The sequence below is a fragment of the Limulus polyphemus genome, unplaced genomic scaffold (assembly GCF_000517525.1).
Source record: "Limulus polyphemus unplaced genomic scaffold, Limulus_polyphemus-2.1.2 Scaffold84, whole genome shotgun sequence".
NCBI lineage: Eukaryota > Metazoa > Arthropoda > Merostomata > Xiphosura > Limulidae > Limulus > Limulus polyphemus.
The window spans coordinates 1,126,120-1,134,606 of NW_013665694.1; the positions used below are offsets into that span (position 1 = coordinate 1,126,120).

Genomic DNA, 8,487 nt, shown 5'->3' on the forward strand with positions numbered 1-8,487 from the left:
AACTCTGCATGTTTCGACGTTACAACGTCATCCTCAGGATATTATTTATGATTTTAACTTTATACACAAATGCCAAAATACTATAATTCAAGTATTATAATTGTGAACAATACACACTGGACTTTTCACCTTATGAAATGTCGTATCATTGAATTTTTTCATGTAAATGTCTTGGATATGAAAACAAATTAAAATACCTATAAACACTTGGATATATTTTCATCTTTATCCGTAAACAAATGAGTAATAATTTACGAGCATTGTTATTTTAAAACGATACATGAAATATTATAAAAGATTTTCGATGAAATTTCGCTATGAATATCAGCAGCCCACTTATTATTACTGATATTTGTATTAATAATTATATCCTTTTTTACAAGTTTTAGAAAAAAGCGTACTTTTAAAAACATTAATTTTAAATATCTTAAGAAAAAATCAGTAATTTCAATATCATATATTATCTGTCCGTGGTGATTTATAATTCAAGCTTTAATGTTTTTTAAATACAATGTTTGACTTCTTTACTTGGCCTGGGTATGGCGCTTGATTCGCAATCTCAGTCACACCAAACGTGCTTATTCTTTCAGCCGTAGGGGCATTATAAGGTGGCGACAAGTCCACCTTTTTGTTGGTAAAAGAGTAGCCCAAGATTTGGCAGTGGGTAGTGTTGACTAACTGCCTTCCCTCTAGTTTATCATAACTAATTAGGGTCGGCTAGCGCAAATAGCCCTCGTGTATCTTTGCACGAAATTACAAACAAATCAAATAATATTTAATTTCTGTGAAATTAAAAACAAAACATTACTGTTTGTAGAATGTTTAAATACAAAATTGCTATTGTTGATTTTTATATTATTTTCCCATATACCTGCCAAACCTTGATGATCAAATTGCTTTAATGTTTCACCATCTAACAAAATCTACAGTCACTGCAATAATTGCAGAAGATCACTAAAATTTATAATAATTATTTTTATATCTATTTCAGAGGGCGCTTCAATCTGTTGTTTTGTTGTGAGTGCGCACATTAAGTTCAAGGGTCTCTTATTTTAGCATTCCGTGAATTTTTCTACAACAGAAGCAGCTACTAAGTACGTTTATAATTTAGGTGAGTTTATCGAAATATCAAAAAATATATATTTTAACTCTTCATAAATAATATCTCTCAAGAAACCTGATAACCCATTTTCTAGGATTGTAATTTATCTCATTTTTGATCCAACGGACGGTTATAATTATTTTATGTTGTGATTTACCCTTTTTTATCCTACGCATCTCTATTGTAATATTGTAATTAATCTATTGTTTAAAGATATCTGAGCAAAATAAAGTATTGTAGTTTTTCTGATCAGATAAAATAATTACAACATTTAAAGAAATAAACATTATATGTGTTTAAAAAAAATAAAATTAATGCTTTGCTAATTTTATTCTTACTAAAACATTTTGTAAATATTACCCTTTAAAACTTCGAGAAAACCTTATAGCAATATTTCTCAAACGGTAAGTCGTGACCTCTTTGGAGGTCGCGAACAGGTTTACAGGGTGGTTACGAGCAGTTTGCGCTGAGTCAACATTTTTTTTTCAATTTTTGAGGTGTCTGAGGGGTGCATATAATACCTTTGTTATGAACTATCAAGAACTGCGCCAAGAAACATCAATAGTTTTTTCATCCTTGTATAGATAATGGAGGGTTGCGACAACCAAAACTTGGACTGGGGTCGTCTGGCAAATCCGACTGAGAAACACTGCCGTATAGGAACGTATTAAACAATAATCAGAAAGTCTCATAGCCTTTGAAAGTTCTCTACACGACCAAATACGTGTAAAGGGTAATTTCTACACCTAGACTCAAAACAATGTACACTTGTTCCAATGAAACGCTGCAAAATAAAATAAGGCTGAAATTAATTTTCATGACTTATCTCTGTGGAAGTTCTTAGTTGAGTTATTTTTTAACTCTTTACTCCAATTATAAATATTTATCTCGTACGTCTTACATGTGAACAACTAAATCTCCAACAATCAAAAGTTACAAATAAAAACTACATAAATTGGCTTTCATCTCTTTTAGAAAGAATAAAGCAATTTAAGAATAAACTCTGGACACATTAGAAACATCAGCATAACCCAAAACACATCAACGACAACAAATGTTTTTATGAAGCATCATAAATTAGTAAACGTTAAAATTAACATAGCAAAAACATTTCATGCGACCAAATCCATGACATTTTAATGTCGACAAAAAATTTTATGCTGCTTGGTTCATAGATAGTACTAGCAGCAAAATCATTTTACGTGTAATTATCCTTTATTTATTACCTCCAGCAAAAAAAAAAAAAAGAAAGATTTACTTATTTATACCGAATAATCCAGCACATATTAGCAACAGTTAAGCTTTGAAATGAAACTTCCGGGGAACATAATTCATCACACAAACAATGGCCAAACACCCCATGAGCAGCAAAACCAGTCAACTGTCAACAACAGCAAAAAGTATTGTATGCGATGTAATATCTTGACAATACAAGCTGCAAACGCCTTTTCTATATCATAATCCACTGCTCGTCAACAACAGAAAAAGATTTTTAGGTGACATGATCCACATCATGTTAGTTTTGGCTAAAACGTTCTAAATATGACATAATCCATCACGAAATAACAACTGACACAATCCATCACCTAATAACAACCGAAAAAACCCAATACAAAATAACAACTGACATAATCCATCATCAAATAATAACTGACATAATTCATCACCTAATAAAAACCGACATAATTCATACTGAAATAACAACTGATATAATCCATCACCTAGTAATAACTGATGTAATCAATTACAAAATAACAACAACTGAGATAATCCATCACCTAATAACAACTGACATAATCCATCACCTAATAACAACCAACATAATGCATCACGTAATAGCAAATAACTTTCAAGTGACATAATTTACAAGAGTTACTAAGAAGAACAAAAAGAAAAAAATGCTCAATGAAGCGTTACTTAAACATTAGTAATTGCAAAAAAAAAAAACTATTAATAACGGAAAAACATATTTTATTCACGCTGATTTACACAATTAACAACTGTAAATCTCTCTTAAACGGCATAATCTAGCACCCAAAAGTAAAAACATTGACAGGTTTTTAAAGCCAAAAGTTTCTCTTTTTCGCAATATATAGATATATAAAATTTAAAATATTGTATTGTTAGAATATTATAAGTTTTAATAGACAGACATTCGTATGTAAAAAAAATTCATTTATATTCCAATAAGAATGTTACATCATCAAACGTTTCATTAGGATCTGCTTTTGTGGCGTTACTGCTTTTACATTATTTTTGGTTCGTGTTTGATCAGAAAGATTACTGGATGCTTGTTTGTTACATTAAACGAACTCACATTTAAATAAAGTTTTTTGTACTTCTTTCTGGCAAAATTTGAAGAGCATAAATATGTTCAAAACGTATTGTTTGCAACACGCTAGTTTGGGTATTTTATGACTTTCTTGTATTGGATAAATAACTTTAGTTACTCTACATCTAAATTCCCTATACTTTAAAAACTTGCAAACTGTTAAAATAAACGTTATACCTATTGTTTTGGATTATAAAACTAGTTACTTTTTGAATTCACGATTAATGTACCATGTTATATAGAACTAACATTAAACAAAGGCCATGTTTTCTGTTTCTTTTTCAGATTTTCATTACTATTTGTGCAAGTGTCGTCAGCGCCAAAACCGTGTTTCGCATCGACAGGTAATTTTGGAACCAATGACAAGTCTAGTTCGAAAGATACGCCCACTATTACCATAGATTCTAGTTTAACTTTAGCGTGGTCGTCTTCATTTAGCTTGCTTGCTCTGATTATTATTTTAAGGGTTTCGTTGACTTCAGCTATAATCTCTTCACCTTATCGTGTGTTGTTTTTTCACGAAGAGTCTTGATGGACACATCTTCCCCGTCCAATTGGAATATTGTGACGGCTTTTGGATTGTGTTTCACACTGCAAATATCGAAATATACGTGTATATAAAATTGTTCATAAACTGCATGGTTATTGTGAAGGTGATTGTTCATTTTTCTTGTGTCAACGTAATAAAATAATAGTGTGACGAATCCCCTCTCCCCCATGTAAATATTTTGTAATTAGAGCAAGATCTTTTGGTGAATGTCTGTAGTTTAATTGTTTCATTTCTGTGTTACATAATGCTTGGAATTTGATGTTAAGAAATAAAATGTTTATATTTCCCTGTGCTAACTCGTTGTGTTCGGCATGTACAAGATTTATGTTCGACTTCTCCAGCTGCTTTTCTCTTAAAAGTCACAAGCAATTAAAAATTGAACAAATATGATTTTATCCTCCAATTCAACCCCCCCCCCCCCAAATGATTATGTAAGTTTTAAAACATTCACCACAATCTTAGCAGCATAGCGTACAATTAACTTGGTTCTTTCTAAAACTTGTATGTTAATAATTGTTTTGAATGGATAATTACGGTAACTGTACTTCAAAACGTTTGAGATATTTAAACCCTGCTTCCGCATTAACACTGATATCCAAGATGTTGTTAAAACATTATACACACATGAAAAAGAAATTAAAAGATATCCAATACTGATATGTTTTACTTCTGTATTGGACACCAATACCACAACACACATTACATTTCAAACAGCATTGATTTTCCCTTGTAAAACAGAATGTAAATAACAAAAACACAAATGAAGTGATTTGTAATAACACTGAAAAACGTTTCTATAAAATATTATTTAAATTAAGAAAATAGAAAGTAAGTTCATAAAATGAATATGTAGTATAATTATGGAGTGACACGCAAATTTCATATAGAGGTTTTTCACCTACGACTTGTGCTACAAACATTTAATAAACTCTTTTGTCAAAGTGAAATCAGAAGGTCTTATAATAAGAATTATAGGAATAATAGCTCGGACATGGCAAAATTTAATTTATACAAATCATAAACAATTGTACTTTATCATTGTATTGGGTTTTCTTTACTAACAACCTAACATTCAAACATGAAAAATCTTAGCACAATCACAGCACACCTTGCTTTTGATTTTATTCTTATCTAACATAGTAGTTTGATATTATCAAAATGTAATAGTCAGAAAAGGGTAAGAATAACTGCTTCATAACTTTATTTTTATTTTTGTCCAAATATTTAAAGACTGATAACATTCACCTACGTCTTTGCTGTAATAAAGTAATAGTAATAGACGTCTTTTTCCTTGTTTGCAAACGCTCTTAAAAATATGTAGTTCTAATAACAAGTTGTCTGCACTAGACGTAATGTTCAGACATTTTACGTACATAAACTTATTGATAAAAGTGAAATTCATACAATAAAAATATAGTTGTGTATTAGACCTGGATTTAACGATAAGATTTTGTGAAACATGTAAAACAACTCTTTTTATTGATTCCAATTGACAAAAGCGAAAAGAAGGAAAAGTAAATGGGCATTTCAAAACCTTCGGAACTGGGTGGTTATGAAGACTTTATTGATTTTTTAAAATGAAGTCCTATATATTAGTATACCAGTCTTCTTTGTTACTGAATTTCTCTTTAAGTTTAGTATTTTACAGAAGGTTTGGGTGACATATACCAATCCATTTTTGTTGTAGGCTGGCAACAGAATAAAAAGGAGAATTACAAACGGGTCGTTTTGAGCGGGTTTTCTTTCCCTTGTAAGTCTAACATGCGTGTTTTTTTGTTTTGTTTTTGTGTATGTGTGCGTGCATTTTTATATGTGTACAGCTTTATCAGTCAATAGTAAAGGTTTAAAATTGTTGTCTGAGTTGAATCTTTACTGTTTAAAGTGCTTTTTGCCCGAACGTTCTATTGTGCAATTCCTTGCGATCACTATTATGAAACACAATCGTCATTCATAATAATAGCCTTCTTTAATAAAGTTACCTTTCTTAAGTTATTATAACAGTCTTTTTTTATTACTAAAATATTTTTTAAGCTAGTATAATAGCCTTCTTTATTATTGAAACCATTGTTAAGTTAGTATGCTAGTCTTCTTTATAATTGAAACCTTTGTTAAGTTGATATATTAGCCTTCTTTATTACATATAATATAAGATATTAATATAAAATATCTTTAATATATATAATATAATATAATAATATAGATTTTAAAATATTTTTAATATAAAAGCTTTCTTTATTACTGACACCCTTCTTAATTTAGTATAATAGCATTATTTATTAAAGAAACCTTTCTTAGGTTAATATACTAGTCTTCTTTGTTATTGAAACCTTTCTTAAGCTACTTTCATAATTTTTTCTCACACAAATCTTTCTTAATATTTTATATTAGCCTTCTTTGTTAAACATACCTTTGTTAAATTAGTATAATAGTCTTACTTAAAACCTTGGTAAAATCAGTATGGTAGTTTTCTTTATTACTGAAATCCTTATTAAGTTAATATAACACTATTCTTCATTACTAAAACGTTTGTTAAGTTAGAATGGTAGTCTTCTTCATTACTAAAACGTTTGTTAAGTTAGAATGGTAGTCTTCTTCATTAATAAAACATTTGTTAAGTTAGAATGGTAGTCTTTTTCATTAATAAAATCTTTGTTAAGTTAGAATGGTAGTCTTCTTCATTACTAAAACCTTTGTTATGGTAGCCTTCCTCATTACTGAAACCTTTGTTAAGTTAGAATGGTAGTCTTCCTCATTACTGAAGCCTTTGTTAAATTAGAATGATAGTCTTCATCATTACTGAAACCTTTGTTAAGTTAGAATGGTAGTCTTTATCATTACTGAAACGTTTGTTAAGTTAGAATGGTAGTCTTCTTCATTACTGAAACCTTTGTTAAGTTAGAATGGTAGTCTTTATCATTACTGAAACGTTTGTTAAGTTAGAATGGCAGTCTTCTTCATTACTGAAACCTTTGTTAAGTTAGAATGGTAGTCTTTATCATTACTGAAACGTTTGTTAGAATGGCAGTCTTCTTCATTACTGAAACCTTTGTTAAGTTAGAATGGTAGTCTTTATCATTACTGAAACGTTTGTTAAGTTAGAATGGCAGTCTTCTTCATTACTGAAACCTTTGTTAAGTTAGAATGGTAGTCTTCATCATTACTGAAACCTTTGTTAAGTTAGAATGGTAGTCTTCACCATTACTGAAACCTTTGTTAAGTTAGAATGGTAGTCTTTATCATTACTGAAACATTTGTTAAGTTAGAATGGTAGTCTTCGTCACTACTGAAATTTTTGTGAACCTTGTTAAAATGATCCCGTTTTCGTATTACTGAAACGTTTTTAAACTAGTATATTCTTTATTACTGAAACATTGTTAAGATAGTATACTTGTCTTCTTTATTACCGAAACCTTTGTTAAGTTAATACACCAGCCCTCTTTATTAGTGAACCTTGTTAAAATGATCCAGTTTTAGTAATACTAAAACATTGTTAAGCTAGTACATTTTTTATTATTGAAACTTGTGAAACTGATATCAGTCCTTTTGTTATTATAGAAAATCTGTTAAGCTAGTATCTTCTTCTTTATTACTCAGATATTTTAAATAGCATCAATCTTCTTTATTCCTAAAACCTTTATCAAACTGGTATTTTCTTTTATAAATTTATTAGAATACTTCTTTAATAATGAAATTCTTCTTCATTTATTCTCAATCTTCTAAATTTCTAAAACGTTTATTAGGATTGTATCATTCTATATCATTCAAGCTTTTATTAAAGTAGTGCCATTTTTTTTTTGATTACTGAAATTCTTATTAAACTGGTACCCATATCCTTTTTTTTTTTGTAAACTCGGTTCTAGCAGTACCAATCTTCTTTATTATTGAATCATTTGTTAAATGGTATTAGTTTTCTTTCTTACTAATACACATGCTAAACTGATAGATCCTTTTATATTTCTGAAACTATTTTAAACTAATATCACTGTTTTCAGTATTGAAACTTTATTTCATCTGGTGCCAGTATTATTTATTAGCAAAACTTTTTGAGTTAGTAGAAGTATTTTTTTATTGGAATAGTCTTCAGATAAAAAACAAATCTGGCAAAATTTTATTTCTTTTTGTGCTTTCAAGGGTTTCACTAACTAATCTAATATGATATTACATGATCTTAAAAAAAGTATGCATATATATATAAACATTGAAGTTTCTTTCAATCTTTACCGATCTACCACAAGTTCCTCTTTTATATAGTAACTTGACAGCTATTTATAACAAATATAACACCTTCTCTCTCCAGACAAAACAGCAAGTCTAAAGAACTTTGTTTGTGTTAAAACCTCTTTCGTTTTGTTTTTAGTTTCAACATTACATTTTCATTAGAAAACACGATCGCTGGGTTCCCACATGAAACAATGGATTAGAAAAATAAAGAATTTTACTATTAAGTTTTGTACAACCAGTATGCCCATCACATCATGCATAATACATGAAAGATTGATTTGA

General features: G+C 29.3%; 1 protein-coding gene across 2 annotated transcripts in view; it reads left to right on the forward strand.

Moving 5' to 3' along the window:
• LOC106467942 (zwei Ig domain protein zig-8-like) overlaps positions 1–4,454 on the forward strand; it is a 150,599-nt gene extending 146,145 nt beyond the window's left edge. For both annotated transcript variants that reach the window (XM_022396930.1, XM_022396937.1), the window contains 2 exons: positions 992–1,111; positions 3,720–4,454. The gene's annotated coding sequence lies outside the window, so the exon portion shown is untranslated. The remainder of the gene's footprint in view (positions 1–991; positions 1,112–3,719) is intronic.
• The last annotated feature ends 4,033 nt before the right edge of the window (positions 4,455–8,487 follow it).